The following is a 22,688-nucleotide window of genomic DNA, read 5'->3' on the forward strand; positions in this document are numbered from 1 at the left end:
TTCTCCAACTAGCAATACAACTGAAAGACATAATTTCCTGTCAGAGAGTTTCCTGGAATTGCAATTCAGATTAAGAAGCCACGAATTAAAAACTAAAATGGCTATCCAATGATAAGAACTTGAAATGATGTATTATTAGACCATTACCCATCATTAAATGGAGACATTAATGGTAACTGGACTGAGTGCAGTGAATGGGCATATTTAATCACACTTCAGAGGAAAATTAAAGCCACACTAATATCTGGCTTGATGACCAACTGGTTGGTGGATTATTTTGGTCATTTTTCCTTCTCTTTTCTTCAGATTCTTGATTTTGGCTTGTTACTGTCCTTTACTTTCTTCTTTCCTGGCTGGGCCAGATCATTTAAAGGACCCAGCTCAGTCTGCTTTCTTGGTGTCAGTTTATGAGGAGAAAGTTGGACAGCATCGGGTCATAACTAACATAAATCTTTGGTAATCTCTGTTAATTTCAGTGATTCATGCAATCCATCCGTCACGATCTCAGATGGACAAGGATGAGCACGGGTTTGGGAATCAGAGGACTTGCCGGCTCTGCCACTTGTCTACTCTGTGACCTTGGGCAAGCCACTTAACTTATCTGTGCCTCAGTTTCCTTACAAGTAAAATGGAGATGAAGACTGTGAACCCCAGGTGGGGCAACCTGATGACCTTGTATCTACCCCAGCTCTTAGAACAGTGCTTGGCATATAGGAAGCACTTAATAAATATCATTATTATTATTATTTTTATCAATATTCATAAACCAAATCTTTTCCTGAGAATATCGATATCCCTTTTAGAGTCACATTTCCTGAAATAAAATCTCAGAGACATTTTAAGAGCATACCAAGGTTTCCCTCAATATTCTTACAACTCTGAGCACAATTCTCTTAGTCTGGGCAAAATAGCAATATGTGCTTGCATGTATGAAGTGGATAGAGCAGGGAGTGGAGGAGGGTGATAACCAGCATAAAGGGAACAGGAAAATCGTTGCAACATGTCATTAAAGGAGACACTCAGTTTCTTCAATCATTTCTCTGACCTAGAAGCATGTAAGAGCATCACAGATGAGAAGTATGTCATTCATGCAATAAATAGAACATTATCGGGGTTTTCTAAAAAGAAACCATAAATACATCTATTTTTTTTCCTCTTGCAGGTTTCAAATAGATCCTATGTGATGTAAAACCCTTGCCAGCACATAGATCTATTTGAACATAAGCACTGTTGCTGTCACATAATTCACATTCTTAATGCAGAACTTGGCACAAGGTAAGGGTTATTTTTTCTGCCCATTTCAGACAGCACTTCTATTCTGGCAACGTCTCATTGATGGATATCCAAGACCATTCTGTGATACTAGCTTGGGCAGCATTAAAGAAATCCAGGGCTTGATACATGCTGGATTCAGCAGATCTCCATGCCTGTAATTTTTCTTATGGCTTCTCTGGCTAAAAGCCCAATGGAATAGAGATGATAACAGTTAGTCATGGGATTTGAAGGAATGGGATTCAGTTAAAAGCTAAAGTACAGATGGCGGTTCTAAGGTTATATTATGACCAGCCAGTCTCTACGACTTCATGTTTAAATTTTGCCTCCCTGTTCTGCCTTCTCTCTGCATTTTTAGGTTTATAGGATTGCATAAGGATTTGGATGAAGATTCCCCCATGAGGCCAGGCTAGCCTATGCCCCTAATCCCCTCATGGAATTCAAAATTGTTGAGCCGAAAACCAAGGGCGAAACACTTGGATTGGGAATCACCTGCTAATGGGGGTGCCAACCTCTTTGAATCCAAATAGCTGGGGATTGGTGTACTTCCCAAGCGCTTGGTACAGTGCTCTGCACACAGTAAGCGCTCAATAAATACGATTGAATGAATGAGAGGGTTATTTTCATCCTGATCCAGTCCAGTTTTTGTCTATGTTGTACTCTTCCAAGCGCTTAGTACAATGCTCTGTATTCAGTAAGCGCTCAATAAATATGATTGATTGGCTGATTTATTGAACTTGGGCTCCCAGAGCCGGGCACTCACACCCAATGCAAGTTGAGATTGCTGGTTCTGCCATGTCTTTGCTCTGGCATCTGTTTAGCAACTCTTTTGTATTGTCCTATCTCAGTCATTTAGCATAGTTCTCTGCTCATAATCAGCACTCAGTAAATACTACTGATAGATGAACTGATCCAATGGCAAAGGGAAACTCACCTTAGCCTTACATTGCTACTGTTTTCTCTTCCTCTGATGGCCTTCCATAGTAGGATGGTCAGGACAAATATCTGTGGGATCCTGCATACCAGGCTATCAACATTCTGGATCCCCAAAAAGAGATTTATACTAACAATTTCATCCAGAAGAAAAAATACTTGCAGTGTATGTCTTTTTTTTTAACAGTATGTTTTAAGCACTTACTATGTGCCAGGCACTGTTCTAAGTTCTGGGGTAGATACAGAGTAATCAGGTTGGACACAGTTCATGTCTCACATGGGGCTCACAGTCTTAATCCCCATTTTACAGATGAGGTAAATGGGGAAAGTACAATACAGTAATAAAGAGAGACAGTCTCTGACCACAGTGAGCTCACGGTCTAGACGGGGGGAGACAAACATCAACACAAATATAAACAGACATCAATATAAATAAATAAAATGACAGATATATACATAAGTGCTGAGGAATGGGGAGAGGAGGGGAGAGCCAAGGGAGAAAGAGAGACACAGAAGGGAGTGGGAAATGAGGAAAAGGTGGGCTTAGTCTAAGACGACCTCTTGAAGGAGATGTGCCTTCAGTAAAGTTTGGAAGCGGGGGGAGTTGTCTGTTGGAGTTGAAGAGGAAGGGCATTCCAGGCCAGAGGTAGGACGTGGGCCAGGGTTCAGATTTGAGACAGACGAGATTGAGGCACAGTGAGAAGGTTAGCACCAAAGGACTGAAGTGTGCTGGCTGGTTTGCAGCCAGTGGCGAGCAGTTTTTAATGGATACGAGGTGGATAGGCAACCACTGGAGATTTTTGAGAAGCGGGTTGACATGTCCGCAACGTTTTTGTAGAAAATGATCCAGGCGGCAGAGTGAAGTAGGGACTGGAGTGGGAAGAGGCAGGAAGTTGGGAGGTCAGCAAGGTGGCTGATGCAGTAATGTAGGCGGAATAGGATGACTGATTGTATTAATGTGGTAAAAGTTTGGATGGAGAGGAAAGGGCTGATTTTAGCGATGTTGTGAAGTGGCAGAGTGTGCCTCTGTACATTTTCAAGCCCTTCTGAAATCATATTTCTTCCAGGATGCCTTCCCTGATTAATCTGTCAGTACCCTATTCTATATTCTCCCCAACTGTCACTCAGTACTTTTGCAATACCCAAATATTTGAGTACTGATTCCCCTATCCCTGCTTAGCACATTATACTTTATTGCTTCCTAACAATAATAATAAAAATAATAATTGTGGTATTTAAGTGATCAGCATGTGCCAAGCAATGCACTTAGTGTGAGGGTGGATACAAGATAATCAGGTCCCACACAGAGTCACGGTCTAGGTAGGCGAACAGGAATTGACTCCCCATTGAGTAGATGAGGGAACTGAGGCACAGGAAGGTTACAGTGACTTACCCAAGGTCACACAGCAGGTAGGTAGCAGAGCCAGGATTATAAGCTAAATCCTTTGACACCCAGACTCTTGCTCTTTCCACTAAATCACACTGCTTCCTCTTAACTGTAATTTATTTTAAAGTTTGTCTAGTCTGCTAGATCATAATCTCCTGATGACAGGTATCATGTCTAATTCTACTGCACTCTAAAAGTTTTCCTACAGCGCTCTGCACAAAACAGGTGCTAAAAAATGTAGTTGATTGATCAATAGATATTTTTGTTTTTTGTCAGCGTTTCAAAGTATATTTTGAGGTTGGTTCTAGTTTTATTATTGCTCGTATTTATTAACCACTCACCATGTACCAACGCCCAAGCTACACTATGGGACAATTACTAGAAAATCTAGTAAAACAAGGTCTTGGACTACAAACTAATTGGGGGATGACAGGTGTACATAATTAGAAAATATAATGCACACCACAAGGTAGTAGGTTCACTGTTACCGAAGAGGAAACAAGACAAGGAAACGAGAGGACATTCCCTCAGGATATTCAGGAAGAGCTGGGATTAGAAAGAAGAACCTCTATGAATCTGGTTAGTTGCATAATTTATTGAGCCACATTTAGAACAGTGGATCCTATCATTATGCAGCCTCATTGTGAGATCCGTTACAGAGCACGGGTAGCTGCATAAGTTTATAAAATTTTCAGGAGGGTGTTTTCTTATTCATATCTGTAAACCTAAGGAAAATGAAGGTTATATATCAATCTACCCCCAGGAATTTCTACTCTCAACCAAAGACTTTCATTAACTGAATTCTATTCTCATGAAAATGTTAGGGGCCATGTAAGGATGCACTGACTGACAAAGATGCAGAGAAAGAAGTATAAACTGGACTAAAGAAAGCCAGGATTTTGTTGGGAAAATGACCAATAAAATGAGGTAGCAGCATAAATTCAGACTCTAGGTAAAAACCATTGTCACTTACAACTAACTTTCGGCAAGATCTTAGGGTCTGAACTTATCAAGCAACAATATAGATACAATTTCTTAAGCAGTCTCTTCACTACCATTTTGGGGTGATTAGCATCATGTGGGAGGGCAGCATTACAAGTGGAATTCAATACAAGTGGAATCCTGATTCCACCACTTGTCCACTGGCTCAGTTAACTTCTCTATGCCTTAGTTTCCTCATCTGTAAAATGGGGATTCAATGCCCCTGTTCTCCCTCCTCAATAGACGGTGAGCCCCATGTAGGAGAGGAGCTGGGTTTAATATGACTATCTTGTATCTACTCCTCCAGTGCTTAGAACAGGGCTTGGCATCTAGTAAGCATTTAACAAACACCATAAAGAAAAAAACCCACAGGATTGAACAAAAAAATCACCGTTGCACAGTTTGAAAGGGTAGAAGATGTGAGGAAAATAGATTAACACAGGTGTTACATGGGGAAGCAGCATAGCTCAGTGGAAAGAGCCCGGGCTTTGGAGTCAGAGGTCATGGGTTCGAATCCCAGCTCTGCCAATTGTCAGCTGTGTGACTTTGGGCAAGTCACTTCACTTCCCTGGGCCTCAGTTCCCTCATCTGTAAAATGGGGATTAAGACTGTGAGGCCCCTGTGGGACAACCTGATCACCTTGGAACCTCCCAAGCGCTTAGAATAGTGCTTTGCACATAGTAAGTGCTTAATAAATGCCATCATTATTACTACATGGAGAGTATTGTAATCACTGCTTGGAAGAGTAAAATACGGTAAGTATTCCTGCTTTCAAAGAGCTTCCAGTCTTGGGCTTTACTTTATAATATACTCAGTCCCCTCCCTCATAAAAACCCCTCTCTTGACCAAAACACAAACCACGCATGGTTTATTCAAAAAAAAAACGACTGTTCTAGGAAGCATTTCTCTACTACCCCAAATGCCCTGGTCATGCTACCCTTAAAGGAACCTACAGCATTTCATGAAAATTGTACTACTAGTATTCACAGTGTTTCTTGGTTATCCACTTAGTACAGACACTCAATCCTCTTGCCCCTCTTACCTCCCTTCACTACTCTCCTATTACAACCCAGACCACTCACTTAACTCTTCTAATGCCAAATTTCTCACTGCACCTCAATCTTGTCTATCTCACTATCAACCTCTCGCCCATGTCCTGCCTCCGACCTGGAATGCCCTCTCTTCATATCCGACAGGCAGTTACTCTCCCCACCTTCAAAGCCTTATTAAAGGTGCATCTACTCCAAGAGGCCTTTCCTGACTAAGCCCTTCTCTCTTTTCCCATTCTCTTCTGCTTTACCCTGATTAGCTCTCTTTATTCACTCCTCCCTCAGCCCCACAGCACTTACATACATATCTGTAATTTATTCTTTTATATTTACGTCTGTCTCCCTGTCTAGGCTGTGACTTTACTGTGGGCAGGGAAAGTGTCTACCAGCTCTGTGTTATACTGTACTGTCTCAAGAGCTTAGTACAGTGCTCTGCACACAGTAAAGTGCTCAATGAATATTACTGATTGATTACAGGCCACTATACTAAGAGAAGCAGCGTGGCTCAGTGGAAAGAGCATGGGCTTTGGAGTCAGAAGTCATGGGTTCAAACCCCGGCTCCTCCAGTTGTCAGCTGTGTGACTTTGGGCAAGTCACTTAACTTCTCTGGGCCTCAGTACTTCATCTGTAAAATGGGGACTAAGACTGTGAGCCCCCCGAGGGATAACCTGATCACCTTGTAACCTCCCCAGCACTTAGAACAGTGCTTTGCACATAGTAAGTGTTTAATAAATGCCATCATTATTATTATTATTATAAGGGCTGGGGAAGGACAGAATACCAAAGTGACACAATCTCTGCCCACTCTAACACGGGTGAACAAGATGGAAATATTCACAACTTGACCTGTCAAACTAAATTGAATAAACATACATGAGTGCTGAGGATGGGAAAAACAAATTCATAGGCAATTTTATTTCCTTTTGAAACCAGTTGTAGTAAATAGAACATGGGTGTGAGAGTCAGAAGGTCATGGCTTCTAATCCCGGCTCTGCCACTTGTCTGCTCTGACACCTTGGGCAAATCGCTTCACTTCTCTGGGCCTCAGTTACCTCATCTGTAAAATGGGGATTGAGATTATGACCCATATGTGGGACAGAGACTGTGTCCAACTCAATTATTTTGTGTTCACCTCAGTACTTAGTGTCTGGCACGTAGCAAGTACTTAACAAATACCATAATTATTATCATTAATAATAAAAATAAATGCTATGAATTGCAGGATTAATGTAGTTCAGAGTGTGGATCAGAGTGTGGAGAGGATTCACATATTTTTTTTACCCACTTGAGGGAGGGCATTGTGTAATAACGAAAGCCCATCACCTAGAAAGCATGGCACCACTATAGTAAGAGCTCAATAAATATTGATTGACTGATTGCTGCACATAGACCGGTTGAAAGTGGAGACAATCAGAGAGGTCTGAGTAAAGCTGGAGAGCATGATGACAGTGGCTCCTTGGATACCTTGTTTAGGAGACTTGTTTTTTCTTTGAAGCAATACCTGATGGGTGAGGGGGAGATGTGACAGTCGGTCGAAGCTGATTGTGTCTTCCTTTCTGAACAATTGATAAGCCTCCGTCCCGTGACTTTGGAACTGGGGACTTGTGAGAAGGAATTCATTATAGAGTTAATGGTTTACTCTGTACCATTGACAATCGCATCCTCGCTCATTGACTTCCAATCCCCAGAGACAGCACGAAGTCAATGAGTGAGTTCTGGGGTAGGGTAGTACATTTCCAAATGAACGGGATGGTTTTATACACGCAGGACCTGCTTACCACTGATGCAATTACCGCTTGGGGCTGATGTTCTGCATTAGCATCATGACCTGACAGGAGGTTACCTTGGTAACCATCCAGTTCTTCATCGCCCACAGCTTTTCAGATTCCTGTTGGGCTCGCGGCACATACTAGGTGTCTTATTGGCAGAAGCTTACCCCAACAGGCATTCTCCTAATTGCTGAGCCAAGGTTGGAACCCCACTTTCCTGATTCCACTCGCTCAGTAACAGAAAGAGGGGGAATGTTACAATCAGAGTTTAGTGGGGATAATCCTGAACCAGCCAGGAGGAACTTTTGCTACCTGTAAAAAAAAAAAAAAACAACTATAAAGTCTTGCTGTTGGTGTTGTATTTTGTGGTTTTTGTTGTTATCGCAAAGAAGTGGAAATTCCAGGCCCCATACGCTAGCACACACAATGTGAATATCTTGCTCAACAATGGTGTAGCCAAATGGGAAAGGGTACAGTGATGACTATCGCTGTTGAAATCTTCTCCTCTGAGGGCATAGGCTGCGGTCATAGTTCTTACCTAGCAAAGTCACCTAGCAATGAGTGCAACTGGGCACCAAGCTGGGAGTGTTATGTGCATGGCCCAGAATAAACCATTACCCCTGTAAAGATTGATATGCAAGAAATCTCCACCTGCTGCTCTTCCTTTCGAGAAACTGCAAATACAACTCTGCAAGCTCCTTGTGGGCAGGGAACATGTCTCCCTTACTCTGTTATACTGTACTCTCTCAAGCGTGTACTAAAGTACTCTACACGCAGCAAATGCTCGATAAATATGATTGTTTTTATTGGATTTGTTAAGCGCGTCCTGTGTGCCAGGCACTGTACTAAGCACTGGGGTAGATGCAAGATAATCAGATTGGACCCAGTCCATGTCCCTTATGGGGCTCACGCTTTAAATGCCCATTTTACAGATGAAGTAATTGAGGCACAGTAAAGTGAAGTGACTTGCCCAAGGACAAACATCAGACTAGTGGCAGAGTTGGGATTGGAATGCAGATTCATTCTGTCATTCAATCATATTAAGTGCTTACTGTGTGCAGAGCACTGTTCTAGGCACTCGAGAAAGTGTGGCTCAGTGGAAAGAGCACGGGCTTTGGAGTCAGAGGTCAGGGGTTCAAATCCCGGCTCCACTAATTGTCAGCTGTGTGACTTTGGGCAAGTCACTTAACTTCTCTGGGCCTCAGTTACCTCATCTGTAAAATGGGGACTAAGACTGTGAGCCCCCCATGGTACAATCTGATCACTTTGTAACCTCCTCAGCGCTTAGAACAGTGCTTTGCAGATAGTAAGCGCTTAATAAATGCCATCATTATTATTATTAATACAGCAATAAACAGTGACATTCCCTGCCCACAACGAACTCACAGTCTATTAGGGGGGAGACAGACATCAATACAAATAAATAAAATTCCAGATAAATAGATAAGTGCTGTGGGGCTGGGAGTGGGGGGAATAGCAAAGGGAGAACATCAGGGAGATGCAGAAGGGAGTGGGAAATGAGGAAATGTGGGGCTTAGTCTGGGAAGGCCTCTTGGAGGAGATGTGACTTCAATAGGTTTTTGAAGATGGGGAGAATAATTATCTGGCAGATTTGAGGAGGGTGGGGCGTTCCGGGCCAGGGTTTGGCCACGAGACAGGCGAGATGGAGGCATGGTGAGAAGGTTAGCATCAGAGGGGCGAATTAGGAGGGTCTTTTGACTCCAAAGCCTGTGCTCTATTCGCTAGACCACACTGCTTTCCACTAGGCCACACTACTTGCCACTTGAGGTGGATATCTTGCTAGTTTAGGGACATTACCGTCCCATGTTAACCACTGGTGCTAGAGTGTTGCTCACTTGAATGACATGGGGAAATGAGAGGTGCACTACTCTATTCCCATGGATGAAGTGTGCAAGATTATCTCTCAAAGACCCTCATGGGCTCGGTCTCACTTTCAGCATCCTCACCTCGAAATCAACGGCGAACTGAACTATGTCTTCCTCTGGTTCAATAGCTAAGAGGAATAGTTAACATGTTTGTGTTAAGTACCTGAAAAATGTTTGTTATACCAGTAGGACCGTCTCTCTATGTTGCTGATTTGTACTTCCCAAGCACTTAGTACAGTGCTTTGCACACAGTAAGTGCTCAGTAAATGATTGAATGACTGAATTAATTTTACAGGAATTTAACATAGTTTGACCAGTCAGAAACACAAGATTGACTTTGAAATGCACAAGAAACTTTATACTATTATTATTATTTGAAACAGCATTTCTAATGCAACCTGCATTTCCTCAGGCTAATCTTCCTGTTGTTCCTAATGAGGAGCTAGAAGACTCTAACACTGAATCACACACAAAGCATAGACTCCTTAGGAACCAATTTGGTTACTAAGATGCTGTGGCTAAAAACTGCTTCATAAGCTGTTTTATTTTAGTCGGTCCCATCTATCCTAATTTCACTTGAGTCCCAAAGATATTTTGCAGCATTTAATGTAGACTGTGCCTGTATAATCTATCAACAATTCAGTACTAGCTCTTACACTGACATTGGGAGCCCTGTGTGGGACAGGGATTGTATCCAACCCAATTTATTTGTAGCCACCCAAGAGCATAGGGCAGCGCCTGGCACATAGTAAGTGCTTAACAGGTATCATAATAATAATAATAATAATTGATTAATTTGCTTCTCTAAGTCTCTATTGCCTCACCTGTCAAATGGGGATCAAGACTGTCAGCCCCATGTGGGTCAGGGACCAGCCTGACTACCTTCTGTCTCCCCAAGTGTTTAGTGCCTGGCACATAGTAAATGCTTAATAAATACCACAATTATTTATTTAGAAATGTTGCTCTCAAGTCTGGACATTTATTATCCTTTTCTTAGTTTGCAGTGAAATCTTAGTATAGTGGGCTAAATGTGCTCTTACTGGTTTTTCCGTGATTTCCCTCTTCCACATATTCCATTAATTTCATGGTATTGAAAACAGATAATCATCAATCATCATTATCGATGGCATTCATTAAGCATTTACCATGTGCAGAGCACTGTACTAAGCTCTTGTACAGTACAACAGAATTGGTAGACACATTTCCTGCCCACAATGAGCTCACAGTCTAGAGGGGGAGATAGATAATGTGTCAGTGATAAGTGGGTTAAATTATTTGGTGTTGGACAGTATATATTAGACATTTTCATATATATATATAATATTTTCACTATCCAGAAATATTCCTTTAAATTTTATTCTTTTTCAAAATTTAGCAATAGGATTGTTTGTAAAGTATAAGTAAGAATGTCCATTGTAATATTAACTGGAAATCCAGGCCTACCAAAAATGGAACACTGCAAATGCATGCCTTCTTATGTTGATAATTCAAAATACTCTTTGTTTCTGGAAGTTTATGTAATAATGGAGCACATAACTAGTAAGGCTTCAATGTGGATGGTATAAGCCTGCTAAGTTTATGGATAAGCAAAATCAAAGAGAATTTCACTATATGTCTTCATATTGTATTTAAGCACAATGACTCAATTGTCAGTATTTCAACTCCTACTATTCAATATCCCATTCAGTTTTCAAATCAGTTTCTTTTAGAAACTGATAAACAGAGAGGGCTGAATTTCTATTTTTCCATTTTTGTATGAAACAACGTATTGCTTGTAAAATACCTCTTTCTTCCTGATTCCTGAACTTTAAAATTTGAGAAAGTCTTGCGGATCATTTGGTCACTTATAGATATCTTACAGATGTCCTCCTAGAAACCTTTCTGACTGGATGTTAATGGTCATTTTATCTTGTGTTCACAATTGAACTACTGTTCTTTTGCAAAGGCTAATGAAGCCTTTAAGCAATTAAAACATTTGCAATGTTCCTTGACCTTTTGCAGAATGGCTACTTTAGAATTGCTGTAGACACTAGATGTGTGATTATGGAAAACAATTTCCTAACTCATTTGAAAATTGAGAGGATAATTTTCAATGGGTAATGATTCTCGGGGAGCAGGGTTTCTTGTAAACTGCCATTTTTGGCCTGTTCTGACCACAGATGCCGAGTTTTTATTTTGAAGATGGTGGCAGGGACTTCTAGGAAAAGCAAGAAAGAACTGGGGAGGGTCAAATAGGCTTTGAAGTGCTAAAAGATCATACATTTGGGCCATTGATATTGCTGCAAAGAAGCACTGGGGTGTTGTTGGAGATTGGGGAAACACAAAATCTAGGAAATTTATTGTACCCCGTAATTTGAGCATCACCCCAGGTCTTCAGAAAATCATTTGAGGATTGCTATGTGCCGATGATTCTGCCCTAGAGGCACACACAAATAATGCTTTGTTAATTATACTACTACTACTACTACTACTACTACTACTACTACTACTACTACTACTACTACTAATTGTGAAATAAAGAGTATGAATCTGAGAGTCAGAGGACCTGGGTTCTAATACCAGCTCTGCCAGTTGCTTGCTGTGTGATGTTGGTTAACTCACTTAACTTCTCTGTGCCTCAGTTATCCTCTTCTCCCTTTTACTTGTGGGACATAATTCACTTGTATCTACCCCAGCACTTAGAACGGTGTGATGTATAGTAAGTTCTTCACAAATACCATAAAAAAACATGTAATAAGTGATTTTTTGGGTGCAGGAGTAGATACAAGATAATAATAATGATGGTATTTGTTAAGTGTTTACTATATGCCAGGGACTGTTCTAAACGCTGGGGTGGATGCAAGGTAATCAGGTTGGATACAATCCCTGTCCCACATAGGGCTCACAGTCTTAATCCCCATTTTACAGATGAGGTAACTGAGGCCCAGAGAAGTGAAGTGACTTACCCAAGGTCACACAGCAGACAGGTGGCAGAGTCAGAATTAGAACTCATGATTTCCAGGCCCATGCTCTATCCAGTAAAAAGGGGCAGGGAAGGGTGTTGGCTTTTCATTTTAAACACAAGGAAGTGTAAGCTCAGAGAAGTTGTGATATGCTCAGGTCAAGCAGCAAGCATGTGTTAGAGTCTATCTAAGAGCCCAGGTTTTAAGACTTTTAGTTGTGTGTTCTTTCTACTAATAACTATGACATTTGTTAAGTGCTTACTATGTGCAAAGCACTGTTCTAAGCGCTGGGGGGGATACAAGGTGATCAGGTTGTCCCACGTGGGGCTCACATTCTTAATCCCCATTTTACAGAGGAGCAGAGAAGTTCAGTGACTTGCCTAGGTCACTCTCACTGGCTTTCAAGTTACACGTTACAGATTCACAATCAATTCTAAAGGAAGAATAGAAAAAAAGACAAGGCAGTACATCAGCCTGCCATGAGGAATCCATATACAGAAACAGAAATCTATATTGGCCACCCAGATCTAAACACTGTCATAGAATTTCATTATCTAGAAAACATACCCACTCATGATAAGGAGGACCTTATGGTTTTCTCACTCTTCATCAGCTCAAGTTCTTTGTTCTTCTCCAGTTGACTCACGGTAAACTCACCCATTTCCACATCCTCTCTTGAACCGTAGCTCTGGCTTGGAACTCCCTTCTTCCCAGTTCTAAAATCGACACCGTCCACATAAGCAGAGCTCTCAGAAATTGCGGAATTTCTGTAGATCCCATTGCATGTATATCCTCCACCCTCCTAGACCAACCCATCTCATAATATTCATCGCCCTCAACAATTAATTACATCATTGCTAGTGGAAAAGGAGCAAGTGAAGTATCAACAATTTATTGTTTTTAAAGAAAGCACACCCTCAGTTTTCATATTAATTGGGATGAAATTCACCCAAATGGTGCATCGTAAGATGGTTGGGGAAAACATTTAATGTGTGCATTTTACAAACGTGGCAGTTCCACACTTTTTATTTTTGCCCTAATGAGGAGTTACTTTGCAGATCTTACATTCAATCAAAGAAGTGTGAATTCTGCAAATTCACAACATTTTCTCTGTGAATATTAAGTACTTATCTGCAGGTGGCCAAGGAACCAAATATGGAGGAAGTTGTTTGATTTTCCAGGATCATTACTGAGTCAAGTTACAAAGCTCATTCTAACAGGATAATGCAATACCTCACAGAGCCATTTCCACAGTTATCATTCTATTTTGTCCGTTAATGAAGGAGGGACACTGCTCTTGCTTATTCAATTGCTCATCAGTGGTATTTATTGAGTGGTTAAGGGGTGCAGAGCACTGTATTGATCACTTAGGAGAGCATAATAGATTTGGTAGACAAAATCCCTGTTAACAAGAAGTTTACAATACAGTGCAGGAGACCGATACTGAATTTAATAACAGATGGGAGCATCAACAGAGTGTAAGGATATATAGAGAGTGCTTTTAAACTCATTGTGGGCAGGAAATGTGTCTGTTTATTGTTACATTTTACTCTCTCAAACACTTAGTACAGTGCTCTGCATTCACTAAGCACTCAATAAATATGATTAAATGAGTGAGTTAGGGTGAGCATCAAAGTGCTTAGGCTTTATGGACACAAGGGCAGAGGTGACACAGGAAGGAGGGAGAATAGAGTGGAAAGAGAGAAATAGGGTTTTAAAGATGGGGAGATTGGCGGTCAGACCTGAAGAATAATTCTGTCTGACAGACAAATAGAGCTGGGATAATTAGGGTAAAGTAGGGTAGGATGCAGCTTGCAACCTGTATATGTTTTCTACTAGCGAAGAGTTAATGAATATGGTGTCTGCCTGATTAAATTTGGGACTGGAAAATAATTTCCCAGTTCGAACCTTGTCACAGTGCAGTCTTCATTTGGTGTTCACTAAACCTCAGAGCAGGAGATGATTTCATTTTGAACCATATAAATAAAAGAACAACATGGGCCATCTGGTTCTGCCACAGATGGTAAATATTTGACAGGGAAACTCCCCACCCAGCTTCTAGTTATGAAATATAAATCATTGTACTTTTACAAACTCCAACCCACAGGGGCTCATTTTGGGCCTTCTTGCTATGGGATGTGCCACATGGATGATGGTTAGTGTCCCGGGATTTCCTAGTACTTAGAGAAGAACTCCAGAAGGCAATCATCCATTCAATCAGGTGATAATGGCTAAATGTTGGACTTCTCTCTGGCTTGGATTTGAGCCATTATGCAGTTTCTATTCAAATGCCAGCAGGGAAAAGCCCCAGGGATTTCAGCTGATCATTTCTCCAGCTAGTTTCCTAGGTTTGCTTAATTAATATTCCGGTCGAGCGGGACAAGTAAAGTGACCTATATTAGAGAAAGCTCTGTCTTACTATGGCTGACCCAGATCACAGGATATTTTCTAAAAAAAGGATCCTAGGTCAGGAGTCTTCTCCTATCTCCCTGCAAAGAAATTAAGGAATACTTCATCACCATTTGGATTTCTTCATTCATGTTCTGCTCCTCTTGACTCTCTTTGTTATCCCTCCCTCAAGGGACAAGAGAATGAGGTAATGTTTGGCCCTAGGCCAAGTCATGTGGGCTTATTTTAAACCGCTTTTACACAGTGAGGAACACAGGCATAGTGGAGCCTCGCCTCAAATGACTCCATTAGGAGAGATTAAATGTCACTTTATTTTTTATCCAAAGCCCACCCCAGGTTAGCGATTTAGTTCCATTTCCCATTAGGTGTGGCAGGGATTGTGTCTATTCTACCGTACCCTCCCAAGCACTTAATACATGCTCCTCCCCATGGTAAGTGCTTAATAAAATAATGCATATTGATATGATATAATAGCTGTGGTATTTGTTAAGCATTTACTAAGTGGCTATCACTGTGTCAAGCACAAGGCAGTCAGGTGGGACACCGTCCCTGTCCTCCATGAGGCTCACAGTCCAAGGAGGAGGGGGAATGGGGTTTTTAATGCCCATTTTGCAGAGCAGGAAACTGAGGCACAGATAAGCTAAGTGACTAACACAAGGGCACAGAGCAGGCAAGTGATGTTAGAATCCAGGTCCTCTGACTCACAAATCAGTGCCTTCCTCTGTCGCCGTACGCATTCTGAAAATAATTTAGGCTAGTTATTCTGAGGTGATAGGTGCTGTAAAGAAAGTGGAAATTTGAATAAATCATTTGATCCTAACAAGACTGGAGCCTCTTGCTCAAGAGGAAAGTTGATCACACACTTTTGATTCCTAAAAGCAAATGTCATGGAAATGTTAGCTATCTAGACAGATGGTCTTTCTCAATAACTTATCTTTACAAATGATGTGGTATTTAGGTGGGTTATTTGTTTAATCAAATTGGAGCCTACCCTAACCTATTTACTAAAAGCTAGCCTAATCATATAAGTTTGTAACTGCTGGAACATTATCGATAATCATATATTGGGGGGGTAATCAATTAGCTGAACATGCCCCGTTTCAAATTCTTACCCAGTGACCATATGTTTATTTGCCTTATTGAATGAGGTGGAGTTCACTTCCATTCTCAGTTCTTCAAGTCTGTGCATGAGAGGCTCTTATCAATCAATCCAGCTGACAAACAAGCAGAAGCATTTATTGAGCGCTTACGGTGCAGAGTACTGTACTGAATGCTTGGGAGAGTACAATACAATGGAGTTTGGAGATATGACCCCTGCTCACAACAAGCTTGCAGTCTAGAGGAAGAGACAGACATTAATAATTAACCATTTCCAGCTACATATATGAATGTTGTGGGGCTGAGGGTGGGTGAATATCAAATGCCCAAAGTTTACAGATCCAAATGCGTAGATGACAGAGAAGGGAAAGGGAGTCAGGAAAAGGAGGGCTTCATCAGGGAAGGCCTCTTGGAAGAGATGGTGGGAAGAATGGTGATCTGGCAGATATGGAGAAGGAGGGAGTTCCAGGACAGAGGGAGGACATGAGAAAGGGATTGGTAGCGAGATAGATGAGATTGGCTCTATAAATTATATATTATAATTTATTTATGTTAATGTCTGTCTCCCCCTCTAGACTGTAAGCTCGCTGTGGGCAGAGAATCAATCAATCAATAATCATATTTATTGAGCGCTTACTGTGTGCAGAGCACTGTACTAAGCTCTTGGGAAGTCCAAGTTGGCAACATATAGAGACAGTCCCTACCCAACAGTGGGCTCACAGTATAAAAGGGGGAGACAGAGAACAAAACCAAACATACTAACAAAACAAAATAAAATAAATAGAATAGATATGTACAAATAAAATAAATAAATAAATGGAGTAATAAATATGTACAAACATATATATACAGCTGCTGTGGGGAAGGGAAGGAGGTAAGATGGGGGATGGAGAGGGGAACGAGGGGGAGAGGAAGGAAGGGGCTCTGTCTGGGAAGGCCTCCTGGAGGAGGTGAGCTCTCAGTAGGGCCTTGAAGGGAGGAAGTGAGCTAGCTTGGCAGATGGGTAGAGGGAGGGCATTCCAGGCCCGGGGGATGACTTGGGCCGGGGGTCAATGGCGGGACAGGTGAGAATGAGGCACGGTGAGGAAATTAGCAGCAGAGGAGCAGAGGGTGCAGGCTGGGCTGGAGAAGGAGAGAAGGGAGGTGAGGTAGGAGGGGGCGAGGTGATGGACAGCCTTGAAGCCCAGGGTGAGGAGTTTCTGCCTGATGCGCAGATTGATTGGTAGCCACTGGAGAGTTTTGAGGAGGGGAGTAACATGTCCAGAGTGTTTCTGGGCAAAGACAATCCGGGCAGCAGCATAAAGTATGGATTGAAGTGGGGAGAGACATGAAGATGGGAGATCAGAGAGAAGGCTGATGCAGTAGTCCAGACGGGATAGGATGAGAGCTTGAATGAGCAGGGTAGCGGTATGGATGGAGAGGAAAGGGTGGATCTTGGCAATGTTGCGGAGCTGAGACCGGCAGGTTTTGGTGACGGCTTGGATGTGAGGGGTGAATGAGAGAGCAGAGTCGAGGATGACACCAAGGTTGCGGGCTTGTGAGACGGGAAGGATGGTAGTGCCGTCAACAGAGATGGGAAAGTCAGGGAGAGGGCAGGGTTTGGGAGGGAAGACAAGGAGTTCAGTCTTGGACATGTTGAGTTTTAGGTGGCGGGCAGACATCCGGATGGAGATGTCCTGAAGGCAGAGAATGTGTCTACCAAATTTATTGTACTCTCCCAAGCACTTAGAACAGTACTCTGCACACAGTAAGTACTTAAATACCGATGATGAGGATGATGATAATGATGGGCGCACAGTGAGCAGTGAGGAGAAGTGTCTGATGAGTGATCTTGGCCAAGTCATTTCACTTCTCTGGGCTTCCAGAAAATAGAGATTAACACTGTGAGCCCTATGTGGGGAAGGGACTGAGTCCAACCCAATTACCTTGTATCTACCCAAGCACTTGGTACAGTGCCTGGCACATAGTAAGCACTTAACGAATACCACAATTAATTAATTAATCGATTAAGTGTATAGGCTGGTCTGTAGCCGGAAGTCAGCAAAAGGAAAGGAAAACATTGATTAATGTGCATTCTCTATTTTACTGGAGATTATTCAGTAGTGACTGGGAATTTTGGAAATTGGAGGATCTCTGACTTTAGGTTATTGTAATAATAATAATAATAACAATAATAATAATAATGACATTTATTAAGCGCTTACTATGTGCAGAGCACTGTGCTATGCACTGGGGAGGTTACAAGGTGATCAGGTTGTCCCTCGTGGGGCTCTCAGTCTTAATCCCCATTTTCCAGATGAGGTAACTGAGGCCCAGGGAAGTTAAGTGACTTGCCCAAAGTCACACAGCTGACAAGAGGCAGAGCGGGGATTTGAACCCATGACCTCTGACTCCAAAGCCCAGGCTCTTTCCACTGAGCCACGCTGCTTCTCATTATTGTTATTAATTGTTATTATTGTTATTAATATTATTATAAGTTAGTGTCATCAAGTCATTCCCGATTCATAGTGACTCTATGGATACACCTTCTCCAGAATGTCCCGTCCTCGGCGATGATCCGTAAGCTTTCTAATGGTTCTTCTGTTATCATTGTTATGGTCTCCAACCAACTAGCTGCTGGTCTGCCTCTTCCACGTTTTCCCTGAACTTTTCCTAGGATTAGTGTCTTCTACAGAGAATTCTCCTCCTGTTTATGTGTCTAAAATATGCTAATCTAAGTCGAGTCATTTGGCCTTCCAAACACCACTTTGTTTTAATTTGCTCTAAAATCCATTTGTTTGTCTTTCAGACAGTCCATGGTATCTTCTAGACTGTGAGCCTACTGTTGGGTAGGCTCCATATTTTGCCAGCTTGTACTTCCCAAGCGCTTAGTACAGTGCTGTGCACACAGTAAGTGCTCAATAAATATGATTGAATGAATTCGTCAAAGCCTTCTCCAACACCACATTTCAAAAGAATTGATGTTCTTCCTAACCTGTTTTTTCAGTGTCCAGCTTTCAGATCCATACATTGTCACTGGAAACACCACAGCGTCCGCTTAGACTTTTCCATTATGGGTAACCGTAGCTAGATTATCTCTCAGTGGCATAGCTGTAAGCTTCACTGGCATATGGAAACTCCCCTGCCACAGTAAGGCATTGATTCATAGGTGAGGACTTTAGGTTACGTGCTTAAAAATCAATCACGGTGGCAATGGCAATTAAGTTGGAGAAGAGCCTCTAGGTTCTAAGTCCTGGAAACATCCATCACTTCCCCCGTGTGAATGAGACCCCCACAGAACTGCTAGAAATCCCAACCTGATTGTCTTGAATCTATCTGAGCACTTGGTACCGTCCTGGACGCATAGTAAGTGGCTCAGTGGAAAGAGCACGGGCTTTGGAGTCAGAGGTCATGGGTTTGAATCCCAGCTCCACCAATTGTCAGCTGTGTGACTTCGGGTAAGTCACTTCACTTCTCTGGGCCTCAGTTACCTCATCTGTAAAATGGGGATTAAGACTGTGAGCCCCCCGTGGGACAACCTGATCACCTTGTAGCCTTCCCAGCACTTAGAACAGTGCTTTGCACATAGTAAGTGCTTAACAAATGCCATTATTATTATTATTATTAACCAATATTATTATCATAATTAAGTTCAGGTCAGCAGCTCTCTCGCTCCTATGTGTCCTGTGCCTCTTTTCCCCGACTCTCTGGGCTTTTGCTCACTGGAGGAGACCCTAGGCTTCCTTGGGGTCATTCCTGGGGAGAGAGAGGGAGTGTGGGAAGACTGATCGCCCCTCACACTGGGTGAGTTGAACCAGGTCGCACATTCTCAGAACCCCTCTCGCACGTGAAGAAAGGGGACAGTGGAGGAGGCTGACAGCGCTTCTTCAGCCAAGGGGCCCAGCCGTGGGAATGTCGCATTCAGAAATATTGGGAACGTAAATGAGAACCAGATTCTTCCCTGTTCTGGGCCAGGGTAACTATGGTAAGCATCACAAGATACAACCAGGCAAGGCTCAGTACAAATCAGGTTATCCATCCTCTAGCATAGGAAGAAATCATTAATAAATCACTGTGGCTTAGTGGAAAGAGCATGGATTTGGGAGTCAGAGGTCATGGGTTCTAATCCTCGTTCTGCCAATTAGCAGCTGTGCGATTTTGGTCAAGTCTTCTAGACTGTGAGCCCACTGTTGGGTAGAGACCGTCTCTATATGTTGCCAACTTGTACTTCCCAAGTGCTTAGTACAGTGCTCTGCACCCAGTAAGTGCTCAATAAATATGATTGAATGAAAGTCACTTAGATTCTCTGTGCCTCAGTTACCTTATCTGTAAAATGGGGATTAAGACAGTGAGCCCCACCTGGGACAACTTGATGACCTTGTATCTAACCCTGTGCTTAGAACAGTGCTAGGCACATAGTAAATGCTTAACAAATACCATTATTATTATTATTATTAAATCCCTTTAAAAAAGCAAGAAAATCCTCAACAAAGCAGGGCTTGTGGCCTCTTCTAGGGGAGAAGCATGTAATGATTCTGGTAAAAATCTGTAATGTCAATTTTCCTGGAGTAATGATAAACACTAGCTATTGTAACACACTGAAAATAGTACAGGTCTACCATTGTCACTCAGGACTATAAACTCCTTGTGTGCAGGGTTCACACCTACAAACTACTGTATCGTAATTTCCCAAGTACTTGGTACAATGCTCTACACACAGTAAATTTTCAATCCATCAATCTGTGTTATTTATTGAGCACTGCACCAAGTACTTGGGAGAATACCATTGTTTGATAAAAGGCCAAAGACATTGAAAGATTCTGAAAGAAAATACTACTTGAGAAGAGATCCACATTGGTCTTGGTATTTGGGGATTTTTTACATTTTCTCCAAGACCAATCAATCAATCAATCGTATTTATTGAGCGCTTACTGTGTGCAGAGCACTGTACTAAGCGCTTGGAAAGTACAAGTTGGCAACATATAGAGACAGTCCCTACCCAACAGTGGGCTCACAGTCTAAAAGGGGGAGACAGAGAACGAAACCGAACATACTAACAAAATAAAATAAATAGAATAGATCTGTACAAGTAAAAAGAATAAATAGAGTAATAAATATGTACAAACATATATATATATATATATACATATATATATATATATATATATATATATATATATATATATATATACAAGACCAGAAAACACTTGACCACAGGTCACGGGCAAGTTAGAATAATCATAATTACCAATGGTATTTATTGAGCACTTGCTGTGAGAAGGGCACTAGAATATGTGTTGAGAGTGTAATATAACAGAGATGTTAGCTATGTTCTCTTCCCACAATGAGTTCACAGTCTAGAGAGGGAGACAGACATTAAAATAAATAAATCATTTACAAATCATAATATATAGATATGTACATAAGTGCTGTGGGTAAATTTCAAATGCTCAAAGAGTATTGTTTGTTTTATGGTATTTGTTAAGCCCTCACTATGTGTCAAACACTGTTTTAAATGCTGGGGCAGGAACAAGTCAATCAAGTTGGTTACAATTCCTGTCCCGCATGGGGCTCACAGTCTAAGTAGGAGGGAGAATAAGGTATTTAAATCCCCTTTTATGGTTGAGGAAACTGAGGCACTGAAAAGTGGATTGTCCAAGTGTTTTAGCGGGTGAGAAGAGGTGGGATCAGAAGTATGGATAAGGAGTTTCTGTTTGATGTGGAAGAGCAGAGAAACAGCGTGGCTCAGTGGAAAGAGCCCGGGCTTTGGAGTCAGAGGTCATGCGTTCTAATCCCAGCTCTGCCACTTGTCAGCTGTGTGACTTTGGGCAAGTCACTTAACTTCTCTGTGTCTCAGTTACCTCATCCGTAAAATGGGGATGAAGACTGTGAGTCCCACATGGGACAACCTGATCATCTTGTAACCTCCCCAGTGCTTGGAAGAGTGCTTTGCACAAAGTAAACACTTAACAAATGCTATAAAAAAATGTGGAGGTGGATGGGCAACCCCTGGAGATTCTTGAGGAGTTGGGAGTCTTGAATTGAATGTTTCTTTAGAAAAGCGATCAGTGCAGCACAGTGAAGTATGGACTGGAGTGCTAGAGACAGAACGCAGGGAGTTCAATGAAGGGGTAGATGCAGGATTCAAGGCAGATTGGGATGAGTGCTTGATCAGTGTAGTAGCATTTTGGATGGAGAGGAAAGTGGACCTTAGTGATGTTGAGAAGGTAGGATTTGGTGATGAATTATCTATGAGTGTCTAATGAGAAAGATAAACTGAGGATAATGACAAGATTATGGTTGTGATATAGGAAGGATAGTCATAGTGTCTACGGTGATGGGAAAGACTTGGGGAGGACAACAGTATTTGGGTGGGAAGATGGGGAGTTCTGTTTGGGGCATGTTAATTTTGAGGTGTTGGCAGTACATTCAGGTAGAGATGTCTTGAAGGCAGGAGGAAATAGGAGACCCCAGAAAAGGAGAGGGGTTGGGGCTGAAGATGGAGAGCTGAGAGCCAACCACGTAGAGTTGGTAGATGAAAGCCGTGGGAATGAATGCATTCTCCGGAGGAGTGGGTGGAGATGGAGAACAGAAGGGTATCCAGAACTGAGCCATGAGGGACCCCCGTCCAAAGGTGGGAGGCAGAAGAGGAGCCTGCAAAAGAGACCGAGAAAGAACAATTAGGGAGCAAGGTGGAGAACCAAGTTGGGATATGGTTTCAAGGAGACGTGGGGTAGCCCAAAGTGTCAAAGGCAGCTAAAAGGTGTAGAAGGATTAGGATAAAGTATAGGCTGTTAGATTTGGTGAGAAGAAGGCCATTGGTTACCTTAGAGTGGGCTGTTTCTGTGAAGCGAAGAGGGCAGAAACCAGATTGGAGGGGATCGAGGAAAGAATCAGAGGAGAGGATGTGGAGACAGCGGGTGTAAATACCTCTCTCCAGGAGGTTGGAGAGGAACTGTAGGAGGGAGATGGGGCAATAACTG

This window comes from Tachyglossus aculeatus, chromosome 9 (genome assembly GCF_015852505.1).
Source record: "Tachyglossus aculeatus isolate mTacAcu1 chromosome 9, mTacAcu1.pri, whole genome shotgun sequence".
NCBI lineage: Eukaryota > Metazoa > Chordata > Mammalia > Monotremata > Tachyglossidae > Tachyglossus > Tachyglossus aculeatus.